General features: G+C 54.3%; 2 long non-coding RNA genes across 2 annotated transcripts; one reads left to right on the top strand and one right to left on the bottom strand.

The window, feature by feature from the left end:
• Positions 1-225: 225 nt before the first annotated feature.
• On the top strand, positions 226-3,471 carry LOC136569749 (uncharacterized). The gene is made up of 2 exons (XR_010785446.1): positions 226-482; positions 901-3,471. It is a non-coding gene; the product is annotated as an uncharacterized lncRNA (long non-coding RNA).
• On the bottom strand, positions 3,425-5,032 carry LOC136569750 (uncharacterized). The gene is made up of 2 exons (XR_010785447.1): positions 4,776-5,032; positions 3,425-4,357 (listed from the first exon to the last, which is right to left on the bottom strand). It is a non-coding gene; the product is annotated as an uncharacterized lncRNA (long non-coding RNA).
• Between the last annotated feature and the right edge of the window lie 15,054 nt (positions 5,033-20,086).

A 20,086-nucleotide genomic window follows, 5' to 3' on the forward strand; every position in this document is an offset into this window, starting at 1 on the left:
GGGAGGGAATTCAGAGAGAACTTGAGGGTCTGGAGGACACTTAGGGGAGCTGGGTGGGCACTTGGAGGGGCACTCAGGGATTCCGAGGGACAGTTCGGGGTCCGGAACAGCACTTGGGGGTCCAGGGGGGCCCTTGGAAGTCAGGGAGGAGAATTTGGGGCACTTCGGGGTCCAGGTGGGCCCTTGGGGGCTCTGATGGGGCTCTCTGGGGCGCGGGGGGTGATGGGAGCTGTAGGCGCGGGTCTAATACAGTTTAACGGGGCCGGGGAGCATCACGGGAGTTCAAAGCGCAGCTGCAATGGCTCTCGGTGGGGCGCGGGGCATGACGGGAGATGAAGTCCCGGCTGGAAAAGCTCTGGACGTGCGCCGCGGAGCATGATGGGAGCCGTAGTCCCGGAAGTGGTTCGAACGCTTTGTTTAGGGGTCTGGGAAGGCACTTGGGGGACGCTTTTGCGTCCGAGCCGCGACTTGAGATCCTCGTGGTAACGTAAACGGTTCGAGAGAACTTGCGGGGATCTCGGGGAGCTCTAACCGGGCTCTTTAAGGTTCGGGGTACAGCAGGAGCTTTCGGCGCGGGACTGTTCTGAGAGGCTCTGGGGCCGCGGGGGATGAGAGGAGATGAATTCCCAGAAGTGGCTGTACCGGGCATCTGTGGGGTTGGGAGCACTGGGGGGTCCGGGGACGCTTCTGGGGGATCCCGAATGGGCGCTGAGGGGGCACTGAGGGATCCTGGAGGGTCCCAGGGACACTTAAGGGACAGAAGGGGGGCGGATAGCGGGGGTTCTGTGGAGCGCGGGGCATGACGGGCGTTGTAGTCCCGGCTCCAATGGGGCTCAATCGGGCCGCGGGGCATGACGGGAGTTGTAAGCACAATGAAAATCAATCTATTGCCCACCCTAGGCACCGCCCCCGAGGCCCCGATCCCGGCGCTGATTGGCTGCGGGTGGTGATCGGCGGAAGCCTCGGCAAATGGGATGCGGTGGCGGCGGGAACAGCGCATTCAACCTCTCCAGTCCCTCCCAGTACAGCCCAGTTCATCCTCAGTACAGACGAACTGATCCCAGGTAGAACCCAGTACAATCACAGTGCTCCTCCAATCCCTCCCAGGACAGCCAAGTCCCTCCCAAGACACCTGAGTTTATTCCCAGTCCCTTCCATTTCAGCCCAGTGTCATCCACAGGATGCCCCAGTGTCCCCAGTCTGCTCCGCAATGGCCCCAGTGTCCTCAGTTTGTCCCAGTATCTCCCAGTATCACTCCCAGTATGTCCTGGTATGTCCCAGTCTGTCTCAGTGCACCCCCACAGTCCACCCCAGTCCACAGATTCCCCTTCAGCATTCCTCGTGTTCCCAGTATGTCCCAGTCCTCTCCAGTGTCACTCCCAGTATGTCCCAGTGTCTCCCACAGCATTCCCAGTGTTCCCCAGTATGTCCCAGTCCTCCCCAGTGTTTCCAAGGACAGTTTAATTTCTCACAGTACCCGTGGCAGCCAAACCCAGCAGTGGGGTCAGTGCAGTGCCCATGGGCACAGTCCCTTGCAGTGGCCCAGTGCAGCTTGGGCTGATGATCCACCCTCACAGCTGGCCCAGGGCAGCTCTGCAGTGGCTTTGGTGGCACCTGGGGCTGGCACACACCTGAGCAGTGTGTCTGTTTGCAGTGGGGAAACTCAGGAGTTTGAGATTGCTGCAAAAAGCACAAAAAGGGAAAACCCCTCTTAGGCTGGGTGCAGCCAGCTCTCCAAGCACAGCAGCTCCCAGGGCAGTGAGGACAGTCAGGATGGGGCTGGGCAATGTGGAGCAAGGTTGTCCACACTGGGTCAGAGCTCCAGGCACAGCTTCTGTGAGCAGGCCAGGGCTGCTGAGGAGAGACCCTGGGTCAATATCAATCACAGAATGCTGCAATCACCTCTGCTCTAAAGAGAAATAAAAGACACCCTTTAAAATAGGAATGTGTATTCTTACAAGTTCTTTAAAATCTTTTTCCATAACTGGACTAGGAAAACTTTAATGACCCTCTCAGGGCTTTGGTGTTGTTTACATCAGACTCAGTGCCTGAGAGTGTCTTGAAAAAACTTCTCAAGTTTACTCAAATTTAAATTTAGACTTCAAATTTTCTTGAAGTTTTAATGGGTCCCACTGAGGGACTCAACTGGGAAAATGTCCCCAGGTTCCACTCCGAGCAGAACACTGGAGGCAGTGATGGCAGCTGGGGACAAGCAAGGCAAAGGTGTCTCTGGTGCTGAGCAAACCTGGATGTGTTTCAGGAATGCAAAGGGCCAAGGCCTGAGCCCCAGCCCCTGGCCAGGCAGATCCTGTCCCTCCCTCATTGCTCAGGGCCGACAGCCTGCAGGGACAGAGGCGCAGGGCAGGGACACCGTAGGACAGCCTGGGCTGCACAGGGCACAGGGATGGGCAGCAGCTGCAAGACAGCCCTGACAGAGCCAACTTGGGCAGCACTTTGGCCATGGCTGCTGGCCCCGGGCCTGAGGCCACGAGGGGACAAGTGACCCTTGCAGGCCTGGGGCCTCATTGCCTCCTTGTCCCTGCTCAGCAGCCTGGCAGGGGCCGCCCCATGGTCCTGCCCTTGGCATTGCCCATCCCCACATCCCAGTGCCCATCCTGGGAAGAGCCCTGAGCAAGGAGGGAGGGACAGGATCTGCCTGGCCAGGGGCTGGGGCTCAGGCCTTGGCCCTTAGCATTCCTGAACCACATCCAGGTTTGCTCAGCACCAGAGATGTTAGCGTTCAAAAACACATAATCACATCAGCGATTATATGCGGTGCTTTTTATTCAAGAGCTCTGGGAATCGGGGTAGTTTCCACCCAAATCTGATTCCGACCATACATTCGAGGTGAACATGTTTTATACTCTATCATTACATAACTTTCATGTTAATTATTAAACTTATATTGTTCTATTGTATACACAGATTTCAGCTAAACATAGCCCTATTTAAATTTCCAACATAGTTTCTCACGATTCTTCTTATGGTTATAAAATAATTATATTTAATTACTAAACAATCACCACATCTAACAATTATATCTTTTATCATACTGCCTACACAGGTGCAGTGATCTGAGAAAACACAAAGACCAATATTTTCAAAGACTATTTTTAACATTTTCCAGGGCTCCACTATCAGAGACAACTTTGCCTTGCTTGTCCCCACCTGTCATCACTGCCTCCCGTGTTCTGCTCTACCTGGAACCTGGGGACATTTTCCCAGTCAAGTCCCTCAGTGGGATCCATTAAAACGTCAAGAAAATTTGGAATTTGAAGCTGACTTGGAGTTTTTGACAAGTTTTTTCAAGACACTCTCAGGCACTGAATCTGATGCAAACAACACCAAAGCCCTGAGAGGGTCATTAAAGTTTTCCTAGTCCAGTTATGGAAAAAGATTTCAAAGAACTTGTAAGAAATACACATTCCTATTTTAAAGGGTGTCTTTTATTAAATTTCTCTTTAGAGCAGAGGTGATTGCAGCATTCTGTGATTGATATTGACCCAGGGTCTCTCCTCAGCAGCCCTGGCCTGCTCACAGAAGCTGTGCCTGGAGCTCTGACCCAGTGTGGACAACCTTGCTCCACATTGCCCAGCCCCATCCTGACTGTCCTCACTGCCCTGGGAGCTGCTGTGCTTGGAGAGCTGGCTGCACCCAGCCTAAGAGGGGTTTTCCCTTTTTGTGCTTTTTGCAGCAATCTCAAACTCCTGAGTTTCCCCACTGCAAACAGACACACTGCTCAGGTGTGTGCCAGCCCCAGGTGCCACCAAAGCCACTGCAGAGCTGCCCTGGGCCAGCTGTGAGGGTGGATCATCAGCCCAAGCTGCACTGGGCCACTGCAAGGGACTGTGCCCATGGGCACTGCACTGACCCCACTGCTGGGTTTGGCTGCCACGGGTACTGTGAGAAATTAAACTGTCCTTGGAAACACTGGGGAGGACTGGGACATACTGGGGAACACTGGGAGCGCTGTGGTAGACACTGGGACATACTGGGAGTGACACTGGGGAGGACTGGGACATACAGGGGACACTGGGAACGTTGGAGGAAGACTGGGAGACACTGGGGCATCCTGTGGATGACATTGAGTAGGAACTGGAAGGGACTGGGAATGTACACTCAGGGGTATTGGGAGGGACTGGGGAGGAACTGGGGTTTTACTGGGCTGTCCTGGGAGGGATTGGAGGGGCACTGGGGTTGTACTGGGGTAGTACTGGGGATGAACTGGGCTGTACTGGGAGGGACTGGAGAGGTTGAATGCGCTGTTCCCGCCGCCACCGCATCCCATTTGCCGAGGCTTCCGCCGATCACCACCCGCAGCCAATCAGCGCCGGGATCGGGGCCTCGGGGGCGGTGCCTAGGGTGGGCAATAGATTGATTTTCATTGTGCTTACAACTCCCGTCATGCCCCGCGGCCCGATTGAGCCCCATTGGAGCCGGGACTACAACGCCCGTCATGCCCCGCGCTCCACAGAACCCCCGCTATCCGCCCCCCTTCTGTCCCTTAAGTGTCCCTGGGACCCTCCAGGATCCCTCAGTGCCCCCTCAGCGCCCATTCGGGATCCCCCAGAAGCGTCCCCGGACCCCCCAGTGCTCCCAACCCCACAGATGCCCGGTACAGCCACTTCTGGGAATTCATCTCCTCTCATCCCCCGCGGCCCCAGAGCCTCTCAGAACAGTCCCGCGCCGAAAGCTCCTGCTGTACCCCGAACCTTAAAGAGCCCGGTTAGAGCTCCCCGAGATCCCCGCAAGTTCTCTCGAACCGTTTACGTTACCACGAGGATCTCAAGTCGCGGCTCGGACGCAAAAGCGTCCCCCAAGTGCCTTCCCAGACCCCTAAACAAAGCGTTCGAACCACTTCCGGGACTACGGCTCCCATCATGCTCCGCGGCGCACGTCCAGAGCTTTTCCAGCCGGGACTTCATCTCCCGTCATGCCCCGCGCCCCACCGAGAGCCATTGCAGCTGCGCTTTGAACTCCCGTGATGCTCCCCGGCCCCGTTAAACTGTATTAGACCCGCGCCTACAGCTCCCATCACCCCCCGCGCCCCAGAGAGCCCCATCAGAGCCCCCAAGGGCCCACCTGGACCCCGAAGTGCCCCAAATTCTCCTCCCTGACTTCCAAGGGCCCCCCTGGACCCCCAAGTGCTGTTCCGGACCCCGAACTGTCCCTCGGAATCCCTGAGTGCCCCTCCAAGTGCCCACCCAGCTCCCCTAAGTGTCCTCCAGACCCTCAAGTTCTCTCTGAATTCCCTCCCCAGACCCAGAACTGCCCCAAATGTGCCCCAGAAAGTTCTCCACGGACCCCAAAGTGGCCCCTTTTATCCTGTCTGTGAAAATGATAAAAAAGACGACAGAAGGATTTAAAATAGGACTAATTAGCATAAAGAAGGAGAAATCAACAGCCACACTGGTCAATGAATCAATGAAGGGAATTGTGTTCCTTAGAACCTATGACCAATAAATTTTTTGCTTGCTAAAAAGGTATGAATTTTTAATATAAACATTCAAATTTGGTAATACAAATATAGCATAACTTTTATAAATAAGAAAAATAATTATAATGTTATTAATTCAGTAAATTTATTTTAAAGAGGAAATGCATAATTATTTTTATGTTTTGTGATGTCAGTCTGTAAAGGACAGTCCAAAGATCCCTCATCTGCCTCAGAACTGCTGTCAAGGATGGAGCTTGAAGCCCTCTCCAGGGTCTGAGACTGAGACCCTTCAAATTCTAACCCAGGGGTGCTGGCCTGACTGGAGCGGGATGTCTGCCATGGGAAGCGGGATGTTTCCCATAGGAACCAGTCCTGAAACAACGGGCCCCGCTCACTGCTGGCACCGTTTTGTGCTGTTCAGAACTGGGCTGTCTGTACCTGTTCTCAATGGATTTATTCTCCACTGTTCCCTCCACTGTGCCATCCTGCTCCCGCCCCGGGTGGTAGATTATAAAAGAGTTAACCAAAGACTTTGAGACTCTCCCCGATGTGACAAGACAGATCTATTGGCCGGACCATGAGGATTTCATCTCTCTCATGGCAGCTATTCCCCCACTCCTTTTCTCTGTCTCTCTATCCTTTATCTGCTTTCTAATCCTCGTGTTGCATCTGCTCTGGGCACTCAATGAAAGGTGCATTTGTTTTGGTTAATACTGAAGGTCCCCTGCTGTGTGTCTTTGCACTCTGAGATCAGTAAAACGAACCATCGTGACCCCCCTTGCGCCAGGGGATGGTGACACGGCCTGATGGGGTTGCTGCCCACAGCATGTGAACGTGATCTCCTTGGTGGTGACAACACTGGCTCATCTGCTCATCTGCTCTTGCTTTCTGGTCTGCCTATCCCAGAATTACCTATGCCACCTGCTTTTCTTATATTGTGGTTCTCTGTGCTTCCTTCAATAGTCAGCCCTTCTTAAGTTCACTCTTGGAATAGGGGATCATCACCTCCCCATCCTATCGAGTGCATTGGAATGCACTTGAATGCATTTTGCCTGCATTCAGAATAAGGTCCCTGTTTTTGATTTAATGTGGAATCTCTGTTTGTATTTTCTACCTCTGTCGATGCCGGGATTGAAGGTACTTGAGATGATATTTTGCATTCAGATTCAGGTGGTTTTTGTTTCTTATCAGTGACACAGCCTGACAACCGTGAGTTCTGCAGCCTTTCATCTAAGGCACAAAATGGCTCAGTATCTCTTGTTACAAGGCCTGGATGGTACCAAGGAGACCATGGTGATACTGGGGATCCAAGGAGACCGTGGTGACACCATGGAAACTCATGGAACTGTGGGCATTGTGACACAGCAGGGCTTCATGGAACCAAGGAGTCAATTGGGACTCTGCCAAACCTCATGGAACCGAGGGCCCATTGTGACACTGAAGAACTTCAGGGACCCAAGAGTCTCTTGTGACACAGGGGGTACTCATGAAACCATGGAGGCCGTTTTGAACCTTCAAGGCCTGATGGAACCAAAGGGTCATTCTGGCACTTCTGAGCCCTGGAACCAAAGGGACCACAGTGACACAGTGGGGCTCTGTGGAACCAAGGGGCCTTGGGGACATTGTGGAGTGTCATTGAACCAACTGTCCATGGTGACACTGCAGGGCCTGATGGAATCATGGGCACCATTGTGACACTGCAGGGCGTCATGGAAGCAAGGGGCCATTGTCACACGATGGGGCCTCTTGGGATCCAAGGGCAGTTGTGACACCATGGAAATTATGGCAACTGTGGCACCATGAAACCAAGGAGACCATTGTGACCCTACAGGACCCCATGGAACTAAGGATTCATGGAACAGTGCAGGACACATGGCACCGAGGGGCCATAGTGAAGCTGTGGAACCAAAAGAGCCCATTGTGACACTGTGGGCCCCCATGGATCCAAAGGTCCATTTTACATTGAAGGGCCTCGTGGAATCCTGGAGACCACTGTGAAACTTTGAGGCCTTGTTGAATTAAGTCGCCCTGCAGGGGCTCATGGAACCAATGAGACCCCATAGAACCCAGGGTCCATTGTGACCCTGTGGTACCAAGGTGTCGTGGGTTGACCCAGGCCAAATGCCAGGCATCCATGAGGGCTGCTCACTCACTCCCCCCTGCAGCTGGACAAAGAAAATTTAATAAAGGGTTCATGGGTTAAGGACTGGGCGAGATCACTCATCAAATATGTCCTGGGAAAAACAGGCTTAGCTTAGAGATGTGAAATTAATTCATTTATTACTAACAAAGTCAGAGCAGGAAAAGGGGAAATAAAATCCTCACGTCCCTCCTTCCAGCTCTACCTCCTACGCCAGCAGTGCAGGGAGACAGGGCATGGGGGTTATGGTCAGTTCATCACCCATGGCTTCTGCCCCTGCTCAGGGAGAGGAGTGGTTCCCCTGCCACACCGTGGGTCCCTCCCAAGGGAGACAGTTCTGCAGGAGCTTCTCCCATGTGAGTCTATTTCAGGGGCAACAGCCCTCTGCAAACTGCTGCAGTGTGAGTCCATGCCAGGGACAACAGTCCTTCCCAAACTGCTGCAGCATGGGTCACTCTTCCAGGGGTGCATTCCTCCAGGGACAGGCTGCTCCAGCCTGGGAGCAGGGCCCCTCTCTCCATGCTCTCCTACAGGGTGCCTGGGTCTCCAGTGCCTGTATCACCTCCTGCTCCTCCTTCTGCACTAACCTTGATGTCTGCAGAGTTGTTCTTCTCACATGTTCTCCCTCTGCTCTCCTCTGACTGGAGTTAAAACTGCCCCACAATCTCTATTTTGATTTCTTTTTCAATCTGTTATCACAGAGGCATTACCACCATTTGTAACTGGCCCAGCCTTTGCCAGCAGCAGGTCCATCTTTGAAGCCACGAGGAATTGGCTGTGCCAGACACGGTGGAAGCTTCCAGCAGCTTCTCACAGGAGCCATCCCTGTGCCCCCCTGTGAAATAGAAAGCTGTGTTTGTGTCAGGTACATACAGGCAACGTGTATCTTTGTGATTGTAATATGTGTGGAAACCGACCATGGGACAGTTATAAAGATGGATTCTAATAATTACTGAGGAAAGTAAAGCATGGAAGAAGCCTTTGAACCTATCCTTTGTTCATAATTAACCTTTATTAGTATTAAGTTAATTTAGGAGCATTTGAATTAAAGCTTTAAGGATGTTGCTTTTTGACAGGAACTTTCTGCTTGTAGTTGAGCCTTAAAGAGTTTTGCAATAATAACCTTTTGAAATATAATTTTAGAATATTGCTTGTAGTAAGGATCTTTGAAACTATAGCTTTAGAATATATAAATGGAAACATGCTTATCTCACACCTTAACAAAACAGTGAAAAGCAGCTTGAGAAAGGAAGATGAACATACACTCAAGGATTTATGGTTTCGACCGAGGGAAGCTGGACATCACTGTTATGAGATTTATAGTCCTTGCAATCAAAAGGTGGACCCACATCTGGAGAGCTGGACCTCACCAGCTGGGAGACTTCTTCCTTCTTTCGGAAACCAAACCACCACTATCTGGGGATACTCCTTTCTGGGATACATCCTGAGAAAAACTAAAAACTAAAACTAAATCACAATAGTGTATAGAATTGTGACATAAAAATTTGGAATAGAAACTGCTGATGAGTAAAAATTGGGAATAGAAACTGCTGAGAAAGCTGATGAGTACCCCTATAAATACCTGAAGGCTTCAACTACCCGTGTGCAGTTGGAGGGAAAACTTCCCCCACTGTACCCAGCGCTGTATTGCTCATGCTTTACCATAGTAATTAATAAATTAATGCTGCTTGAATATTGGCCTAGTCAAGTTTCTCATTTATAACAGTCCCAAAGGGATCTGGGCTGATCTGGATCCAATGGCTGCAGTAGGTGTGCCATTCCTAAATGCAGTTTGGGAGAGCCACGGCCGTGTTGCTGTGTGAGCTCTGAAGTATCTGATGGTGGGAGATGCTCAGGTTTGTCCTGTTTGCATCCCCAGCTCCTGCAGAGCCGCTGTCAAACAGCGCCAGGGGATGCTCCAGGCACCGACCCTGGCCTGGCTCAGGGCTCAGCTTTCCTCCATCAATCCCACTTCAGAGCATCACTCTGGGGGGAAGGTGTTAGTGGGTCAGGAGCAGCACAATCCAGAGAATTGGAGGATGGCTTTATGTTGGTAATTCTGGGAATGGGTTTCTCTGGCAGGATGCTGGACACCAGGGATTTCTGCCCTCCTTTCTCAGGAGAGTTTGGGTATCTCGTGTCAGTGCTGTTCCACAGCTCCCACCATCCCTGCTCCTTTCATTGACACTTCCCCAGCTTCCCAGTGTCCTTTCTGAGGGGGAAGAAAGGAACATCCATGGTGGCACCCCTTGGCTGCCTGGGGCTCCAGCTGCTCCTGGAGCTGCAGCGTGTCCGGCACAGCCGCTGTCAGTGGGGCTGGGCCTTGGTTCAGGCCCCACAGTCCCTGTCAGTGCCCACTCCCCACTGCCAGGGCTCACGCTCTGGCCGTGTGGGGCTGCTGAAGGCTCAGCGGCTCTGGCTGAGCACTCCCAGCTCTGCAGCTCCTGACTCATCCCAGGGATGGGGTCCCACAGCCCCGGTCGGGGCCGTGTTGCCAACGGGGCCCTGCTTTGGGGTGGCCATGGGTACCTGCTGTTCCTCCACCCTCAGCAGCCCCACAGCAGAAGGGTCCTCTGGGAGCCCAGGCAAGGGATCCAGCTGTGCAATTCCCTCTGTGTCCACAGCAGCTCTCCCAAAAGTCCTTTGGGCTCCCTGAAATCCTGTCTCCTGAGGTGATCCATGCCAGGGAGTCCCAGGGCCTCTGGGCCAGTCCCAGGGGGTGTTTTTGCCATTCCCAGTCGTGGTCACTTCAGCTGCTGATGTGCTCAGGCCTGAGTGGCAGCCCTCAGCCAGAGCTGGCTTACAGGACAAACCCTGGGCATTATGTGACTAACACCATCAGTTTTAGTTAGCTAAAAATAGAAGACCAAGGTGCTTCTGCAGGTGTTTAACACCAAGCCAGCTGCTTTGGAGACTTTCACATAATCTTGTGTAGTTACCTGCAAGAAATGTATCACTCTAAGAAATTTTCCCAACTGACATGAATAGAGGCTTGTAGGACATTTTAGGGGAAACCCTCCAAGCCAGGGACTGGGCTCTGGCCAAGCCCTGGGTCCTCCTGGTCAGCAAAAGTGCCAGGAGACCCAGGAGTTCATGGGCTAAAAATACAGTCCAGTTCCTTTGACTTGCTGATTTGGGCCTAAAAACCTGGACCCACTTTTGGAGCAAATTTGGAGACCTCACCTACGGGTGGATGCACCACGTGGGATTTTCCCAAGTGCTTCCAAGAGTTCTCCAGGTCCTCGCTGTGAAATGGGGCTCCCCAGCGACTGCAGACTCTGGGTGATGGTAAAGTATTTAAGCAATTGGGGATGTGTCTTTCGCAGTCCCTATCCTTTCTCTCCTGTAATAATGATTAGGTGCATTACCTTGCTTCTTTTTGCTTGTTGCTAAAGCCAAGCATGTAGTTGTATTGAATGTATAATTTTAATTTTGTGTTGCCTTAACACTCACAGTAAAATAAGACCATTCTTCCCATTGGTTTCTTTTCTCTTTAAATCAGCCCTGTCAGCTGGCAGAACAGGTATCAGAACCTGATGAAAGCCAGGCTCTGCTGTGATCTAGCTGGGCCCATGGAATGCAGAGGGCCACTGTCAGTCCATGGAACCCATGGGAGCAAGGCTCAGATGTGAGAAAGGCGTGCACCAAGGAACCCCAGAGACCCTGATGGAGCCAGGGCTGCAGGGTGTCACAGAGGGAGGGACCTCATGGCAGCAGGAGAGCATTGTGAGCCTGGGGAACAACGTGACACCAAGGTTCCACTGGGACTTGACAGAACCCCACGGATGTGAATGGCCTCAAATGGGGCCCAGAGACACTTCCCAGACAAAGCCCAGGGAGGGGCATTTGCTTTATTCAGCGCCGGGTGTGCGGGGATATCTCCTCCTGACAGCACACAGCACACAGAGATTACAATGGATGGCTATACTCTATGCACATTCATGGTTTTCCTTAGAAAAGGTGTGGTTATGCAAATATCTCTCAGCTCTCATTAGCATGTGCCAGGCGCAGGCGCAGCGCGCACTGGTGCTGGCACTGAGGAAGGCTCCGCGTCTTCCTCGGGGGTCTCCTGATGAAGGCTGGACGTCTTCATCTCCGTGCCCTTTGCACCTTTCTCCTACAGGCATGCACAGTCTCTTGTTGGCTGTTTCAGCAATTTCCTCACTGGTTTTAGCAAGCTCTGCCCTTCATTTCTGCCAGTTTTGTTCCCTGTTTCTTGCCAACTTTCATCCTGTGTCTTGAGCTTGTGGCTGAATTTTTGCAAGCTTCCATATTGGGTGCAATGTCTCTTATTCTTGCCCAAGTATGCCTGGGCACAGTGCTTTTAACCCTTTCACAGCCAAGGACTGGACAGCCACTCCTGGACACTGAGAATTCCTGCAGGTGCACCCACCTTTGCAGACAATGAGGCTCCAACCTCACTGTGAGAGGGCCCAGCTTTTACACTGGTAAACAAACAAGCTGACACCACTGCTAGTGTGGGAACATCTGGTTTCATTCTCCTGATTGGCTTCTCCCAAAGCCTGGCCAGGGCTCAAGGAGGAACCAAGGGAGGTGACTTTGATCCCACAGCCTCAAACAAAGCCAGATGGGATCTGGCCTGCTTTCTAAATACAGGAATGTAAATCCATATTTCACCAATGAACACATACAGAGATCATATTGCTAATAATGATTCATTGATGAGTGGATACAAATATTACCTTTGGTTGGAAGGTTCATCTGGAGCTCAGCTTTGCCTCAGGGCCTGTTGTTCAGGCCTCAGTCAGGGCCTGGTGAGGCCTCAGTGCTTCAATCAGTGCTTTGACCTACAGATGAACTGCAACCTTCAGAACAATTGCAATAACACAGTTTAAATTTAGGTATTAGGCACAAAGGCATCACCTCTTGTTCTTCAAGGGCCCCAGGAGGAACCAAGGGAGGTGACTTTGACGATTCAGCCCCAAACAAGGCCAGAGGTCAGATTTCGTGGCCTGGTCTGGCTTCTAAATACACAAAGGTCCATCCATGTTTCATTAATGAGTGGCTACATCTATCACAGCGCTAATGACCATGCATATTTCATTAAGGAGCGGATAGAAAGATAACCTTTGCTTGGAAGGTTCATCCAGAGGCCACCTTGGGCTCAGGGCCTGCTGTTCAGGCCTCACTCAGGGCTGCTGTCCAGGCCTTGGCACTTCAGGGACGTGCTTTAGTGCTGGGCTTGGCACTGCTGGCTGAGCGGCTGCACTGGGTGAGCTCAGAGGGCTTTTCCAACAGAAAGGATCCTGTGATTCCATGATTCTATCCACTGCATTCAGCTGGGTCCGTGTTAGCAGCATTCATTTGCTCAGAAGGTCTCCTCTTGCCCAGCTCCTGTGGCCTGAGGCTTCAGCTCCTTCAGCTCCTGGTGCTGAGCTGCTCATGCTGAACGAGACGACTCGGAGAGAAGAACACAGTCCATCCAATTCCTTCTGGGACACGGAGAGGGGAGGCTGTGCAAACAGGAGCATTGTTTGCTGTGGCCTCCTCTCTGCCCTTCACGCCTTTCAGCGCTTGGAACCAGCCAAGAGCTTTCTCCAAGAGTGCAATGGAGCAGCTGTTCCTGCTCCTGGCTCTGGCTCTCTCCAGTCTCTGCCCTTGCCTGCTTCTGTCCCTCGTGCTGTGCCCTCTGTTCCCCCAGGGCTGGCTGGCTGCTGCCCAGGACCGTGGCACTGGCACAGATCCAGTGCTCCAGAGCCTCCTTTCTGTGCCCTTGGAGCTGCCTGGCCACAGCAGCCATTTCCATCTGCAAGCTCCCCATGGACAGGGAGTGCCCAGCTCTGTTCCTTACACAGCCTCCAGGAGACCAGGGCTGCCATCTCAAGTCCCTGCTAGCTCTGAGGGCTCCCAGGTGCCTCAGGCTGCTGTGACACCGCTGCACATGGGAGTGAAGAGGGCAGGCTGTGCTGAAAGTCAGCTCCATGTGCTGCTGCTGCTGCTGCTGCTGCTGCTGCTGCTGCTGCTGCTGTGGGGTCATTTGTGCAGCCCTGGCCCAGAGTCAGGGATCAGATCCTGCCAGTCTCTTCCAGCCCTGGCTGCTCAGAGTTTGGGCCTTGGAGCCTCAGGTGGGCAAAGGCAGCTGCTCCTGGTCCCTCTGTGTGCCCGTGTTCAGCAGTGCTGCTCCATCAGTCTGTGCCCAGCAACGGGGAAAAGCCTCAGCCCTGCAGGGCCAGGAGCTGCCAGGCTCTGCCTGAGCAGCTCAGCCAGCAGGAAGGGAGCTGCTCCACACAGGAACCAGGAGCAAAGGACATTCCTTTTATAGGACAGGTTTTCTGTTAAAAAAAAAAAAAAAGAAAGAAAAAGAAATTATTAAAAACACAGAAAAGAATGTGAAAGATAAAAACAAAACCGAAGTGTGTAAAGAAAAATAGTGCATAACTTTGGATTAAGAGGTAACTGATCTTTCTTAAAAAGAGAACTCAGTGATTTATTTTGTAAATGTGGTGCTGGCATGGATCCATCTTACTGGCCTCAGTAATCTTTTTAAAAAAAAAGATTTTGGGCTTTGGTTCCAACATTGTTATTTTCAATTCTGGTGAAATTGTTGTGAAGCAAGAAGAAATTGCTTTGTGCCCTGCCAGCTCCAAGCAGGATTGGGAATCTAATCTCTGTCAAACCCCAAATCCTTTAGAAGATGCCCTTCCTTCTCACCCTGTGAATGAGCTGCACATTCCCTTTGAAACTGTCAGGGATTTCTTAAAGACACCAAGTCCCACTGACAGCTTTTTGCTCTGGTTTGGCAGTGCAAAAAGGCAATTCTCCATCCACCAGCTCCAGACTGCACTGCCTCAGGAGCATGGCCCACTCGCCAGCTTTGGCCCACTTGTGGCACTGCTAGAGGAGGAAGAAAGTGCAACTGCACAATTCCAGCCAATCAAGAAGGAAGAATGGGACAGACAAAACAACCTGTACAGATCCAGGCGTTCAGCTGCGATTGTGGAGAGTTTGGGTCCTTGCCAGTTGGATGTGTGTCCCCAGCTGCAATCTCTGGGCCTGCAGCAGAGTCTCACTCACTGCCAAAGCAGAAAGCTCAGGCGCTGTGCTCGCAATGGGCTCGTCTGATATAAAGCTGTCAGAGCAATGTGAGGGCAGAGCCAGCCCAGCTGGGCCCAGGGCTGAGCCCAGCAGAGCCCTGGCAGAGCCCAGAGCAGCCTCAGCAGCCGCAGAGCCCGGCTGCAAGGAGAGAAAGCAGAAAGTGCCCGTCAGCTGAGGGCTCCTGTGCCCTTGTGCCAAGGCCTGCGGTGCCCAGGCCGTGCTGGCTGCGCCCAGAGCTGTGCCCAGAGCTGCCCATCCCTGCTGCCTTTGGCAGCAGAGCAGGAGGGCAGGACATGTGCCCAGCCTGCAGCCAGCCACGGCACATCCAGCCCTCAGCAGCTGCCCAGAGCAGGATGCTCCTGTGCTCGCTGCCATCTCCCAAAAGCTCTGATCCCACCCTGCCAAGCACACAGGGACCCACCTCACGCCATCGATGGCTGGAAGAAAAGCTGCTCCCAAACCATGGCCTCAGCCTTCTCCAAGGGCACGGCCCATCCACGCCACAGCTGCTTCCAAGCACTTCCCCATCCACACTGGACCACCTCGAACGCTTCCTCTGGAAAAACAAACAACACATTCTTGAAAAGAGATTAGATGCAAAAAGGGAAAACAAGAAAAACAGTAAAAACTCCTATCTCTGTCAGGGCCTTGAGGGAGGCCCAACTCCTACATGGTAGGGAAAACACCAGCCATGGCTGAGGGAAGCCCACACTCTCTCTCTTCCCCCCTGCACTGCCCCCAAAATCACCGTGACCCCAAAGCAAACGAGGGCAGTGGAGCAGCCCAAGCCCTTCCTTGCCTGCACAGCAAAGCAGCCCCTGCACAGGTTCTGGAGTCCCACCTCTGCTCCCACCATGGAGCTTTGTTTGTGTCGGGCTGGCTGCCCCAGCCCCAGCCCCAGCCCCAGCCCCAGCCCGGGGCACGGTGGGTGCTTGGGGCTGTTGGCAGGGCCAGGAGCCCACTCCCATTTCGTACCCAGCCCAGCCCATCCCCACAGCCCTGCCAAAAGCAGCTGGGCAGCGACTGAAGGATGAGTTGCATCTGCCCCAGCAAAGGGGGAACCTTTGGTTCCCAGCCAGGCTGGGCCATGCCCAAATCTGGCAGCATTTCCCCGGGTGGAGACTCATCTGCAAATTCCCTGTGGAGTTTGCCTTTGAAGAAGGTGCCAGAATCAAAGTCCATCACCTTCAGCCTCCAGTGGCCAGGCTGAGGAAGAGCTTGTCATCCTTGATATCATCCTCGCTGTCTCCAGCAGCAGCAGTAGCAGCAGCAGCAGCAGCAGCAGCAGCAGCATCCCCACCCGGTACAGCTTCTCCAGGGGCTCCTGCTCCTTCCCTGGGGGGAGACCAGGCTCTCAGGGCTCTGCCCAGGGCCCCAGCTGTCAGGGAACCAGGACAAGCAAAACCAGCTTGGATGGCGGCCACCAGTGCTGGGCAGAGCAGCTCAGCTCCAGCACAAGGACTGCGTGTGCCCATCCAATGGCCCCGGTGCAGTGCCACAGGCAGCACAAAAAGGTCTGGGTTCCTTTGCTTCTCATTGCCAAGGCACGTGTGGAGCTGGAACTTACCAGGGCCCTGGATACTCCAGGGACCTGGAGAACCATTCCCAGCAACTGGGAAAATCCTAGGTGCTCCATCCACCCATAGATAGATGAGGTCTCCAAATTTGCCCCAAAATTGGGTCCAGCTTTTAGAGGCCAAAATGAGCAAGTCCAAGTGACTTGATGATATTTTTAGCCCAGAAAGCCCTGCTGCTGATGGCACACTTCACAATCAGCAAGGGACACAGCTTGGCCAAAGCCCAGACCTCTGCGGGGAGCCTTTCTCCTCAAAAACCCTTCAAGCAAAACTCCATGCAAGTAAGTTGGGAAAGTTTCTTCAAAGGAGACATTTCTGGCACATAACTACACAGGGTTATGTGAAAAATTCTAAAGCAGCTGCTCTGGAGACAAAGAGGCAGCACTAAGAGTCCTTGTCATCTATTTCTGGCTAAATCACACTTTGTGGGAGTTGAAGGAGTTTGGAATGAGCTAGAGAGCGGACCTCTGAGTTTTTTAGATGATGCCATTGCTTTTTCTTCTCTTCTACATAGACAGGAAGGGTGAGTTTGGCTCACGTCTCCACTGCACAGCTCACAGGTCCGCAAGACTTGTAGTTACAAGAGCTTTGAAGGATTTCTTGGCCAAGAAGAGACCTCCAACAAGGATATTTGTGTTTTGGAGCCAATCCTTCAATCTTTCGTCTTATGGACTCATGCTACAGGGTAAGCTTCCTTAGCCAATCATGTTATGACACACAAACCTACTGCACTGCATCCTAAACTTCTTCTTTACCATTGTAACTACTTTGATTTTTTCTACATCTTGAACTCTAAAACTCTAAACTTTCCTCCACTTCAACTATCCTCCCTGTGTCTCTGCTAGAAACTAGAAATCCTCATTCTCGCTTCTAGCACCTGAGTTCGGAAGCCCTTTCCAAGGTCTCAGATCAAATGCTGTGTTTAATTCTAAGCTTTGCTGACAAGACCAAAGGTCTGGGATTTCCCTGCATTTGGGTTTCCAACAACACCGATGCTGCTCGTTCCAGAGTGCCCAGGATCCCTCTTGCAAGTCAACTCTGGCAGGAACAAGGCGGCTGCCAGGGGGCTGCTTGTGGCCTCTGACAGCCCCATTGCTCAGGGCTTGCCAGCGCCCCAGCCCCTCAGGCCCTGCCCCAGCCCGGCCAAGCTGCCTGGCAGCAGCGCCGCAGCCCCACAGCAGCTCCAGAGCAGCCCCAGCCAGAGGCACCTGGGAGCCCTCAGCAAGGCAGGCAGCAGCACACGGGCGGGAGGACATGGATGGCGCTTCCTGCCTGGCACAGGGCTTGTGGCCATCTCCAGGCACCACTCTGGCAGGGATCCCCGCAGCTCTGGCCCCTGCCCAGCCGCTCTGTGGGCAGCACAAAGGCTTCAGCAGAACCACCAAAGGCCAAGGGGATTCTGGCCATTTTCCCTGCAGCACTGCACGCTGGGGCAGCTGGCTGAGCACAAGCACCCTTTTCCCCCTCTTCCCCTATGCCCTGCAGATCCTGGGTAGCAAAAGAAAGCTCCTGGGAGTCTGTGTATTATAACACACTCTGTATTCATATACTAAAGAAAAAACAAAAAGAAGACAACAAGCTTAAAGAAATGGAAAATTCCTGCTGGCTCAGGTGGCCTCAGCAGACAGAGCCTCTGGGATCAGCTCTCTGCAGAGCTCCAGCAGCGCAGCCAGCCGAGCCCTGACAGACGAGGCCGTGTCCTCCATGCCCTGCGGAGCTGATCTTGCACCCTCTGGAAGACGGAATATCGCTCACTCTGTAGTGCCTGGAGGACATACAATGTTTCAAGCGCCACATCTGACACAGCACTGCTGGTGTCCTCTGTTAGGTGTTCAAGGGCTGAAAGAGAGAGGGACAGAGCTACGGTCAGTTCCCGGATCTGAGGGGACCCAGGGAGAGCCTCCTGCAAGGGCCATCCCAGCCGGCTCTAGCCATGGCCAGGAGGGAGCAGGGACCAATAGGACCAGCCTGAAGCTGCTGGCCATGAATCCCCCAGGTGGCCCTGAAATCTCAGTGTGCTCTGCCCACGCCGCCCCTCATCCGCACAGGGAGCAGAGCCCTCTGCAGCAGGGGCAGGGCTTGCAACTCTCCCCCCGGCAGCCCCCGCTGCCAGCCTGCTGGCCTCGCTCACTGTTGCAGATGAGCCGGAGCTCTTCCTGCTGCCCCCTCAGGCACCGCCCGGCCATCCCTGTGAACACAGAGGCTGTCACGGCCCCAGCGGCACAGCTCCCTGCCAGCGGCGCTGCTGGCGCCGTGGCCACACGGGCTGCTGGCCCGGCAGGGCTCAGCCCGGCCCTTGGCGCACGCTGCCGCCCCAGGGCACGGCTGCCAGAGGGCGGCAGCAGCAATGCCCAGGCCAGGCGGGGCTCCACGGCGCCGGACCCGGCTGGCGCTGCCGGGGCAGCAGGCAGGGCCGGGGCCGAGCTGCGGCGGGCCGGGGAGGGAGCCCGGGCTCGTGGCTCACCCATGAACCTGATGGCCGCCTCTCTCAGGGGCTCCTGTGGGCTCTGCAGGTAGCGCAGGGCCCGGCGCAGGTGCTCGGCCGCTCGGCTCCTGTCCTCGGCCAGCTGCAGAGAGCGGCAGGAGGGAAGGGTTGGCGCGGGCTCAGCCCCGGGGCCGGGCGCTGCCTGCGCCCAGCCCCGGCCTCCCCTGCCCGCACAGCCCTGAGGTGCGGCCAGCAGCCGCTGGCCAAGGGCTCCCGAGGGCAGGGGACAGAGGGCCGGCTGCTGCCCGGGGAGCCGCGGTGCCGGCCCGTGGCCCCGCCGGGCCGGGGCTCCATGGGCACCCGGCTCGAGCCCACGGGAGCCTGGAGAAGAGCCCGCGCGGCCTCTGGCTGCAGCAGCGGGCAGGGGCACAGCTGCCCGGCCCGCACACTGAGCACCGCCCTCAGGGGCCTTCTCCAGCCTGAGGCTGGGGCTTGCAGGCTGTCCTTACCAGGCACTCGCTGAACTTCCACAGCTTCTGGCTCTTCACCAGTTTTTCAAGATCCATCCTTTTCAGGAACTTGGCCACACAAATCAGCGTTTCCTGAGAAGCCTGGAGAGCAGCAGAGACACGGAGATGGCCTCATAGCCCAGGACCCGCGTCCCTGTGCCAAGGCCTGGAGGAGGCTGCAGCCCGGCAGGCGCCAGGGCAGGAGGCAGCCGAGCCCCCTGCCAGGGGGACAGCAGCAGCCCACGAGTCCTCACCTGTGCCACACGCTGATTCTCATCATGGCAGTGGAAGAAGAGTGGCAGCAGGCTCTGGCACAGGGGTGTGTTCAGGGCCTTTTTTTCCTTTTCCTGTGGAAGAGTCACCAATGTTCGGACAAGCAGTATGGAGAGCAGCTGCACCTGGCTATTGTCCTGTATGAAAGGAAGAGAAAAAGACCTCAGCATTCGCTGCATGGGGCCCAGCTTAGCACAGGCCTGCAAATCCACAGGGCACAAAGTGTCCGGGCAGCAGCCAGTGGCCGTGGCTGGGAGCAGTGAGCCTTACGTGGTCAAAGAGTGGCAGGAGCGCCTCAAGCAGCTGCAGTGTGACGGGGCTGGGCATCAGCATGTCATTGTCCAAGATGATAAGGCTGAGTAGCATGACTGTCATGCTAACTATCTCTCCATCTGCATCCCACAGAGGATCCACAAGACTTTCAGTCAGGCTCCACATTTTTTCGGTCTGTGCAGAATACAAGTTTGAGAAACGCCATCCTGCTGCTGCAGGGCCCAGAGGCCAAAGGTCTGTCCCGAAGTGCTTGGGCAGCTGAACTGGGAGGCAGGAGAGCTGGGAGCAGCTGCTCCAACACCCAAAGCCCAGCCAAGCCCAAGCGACTGCATTCCCCAGCTCAGCCTCAGCTGCTGCCCCCTTCTCACCATTGAGGGCTCCTCAATGAGCTTGAGA

Source organism: Molothrus aeneus, unplaced genomic scaffold (genome assembly GCF_037042795.1).
Source record: "Molothrus aeneus isolate 106 unplaced genomic scaffold, BPBGC_Maene_1.0 scaffold_19a, whole genome shotgun sequence".
In the NCBI taxonomy this organism is placed as follows: Eukaryota; Metazoa; Chordata; class Aves; order Passeriformes; family Icteridae; genus Molothrus; species Molothrus aeneus.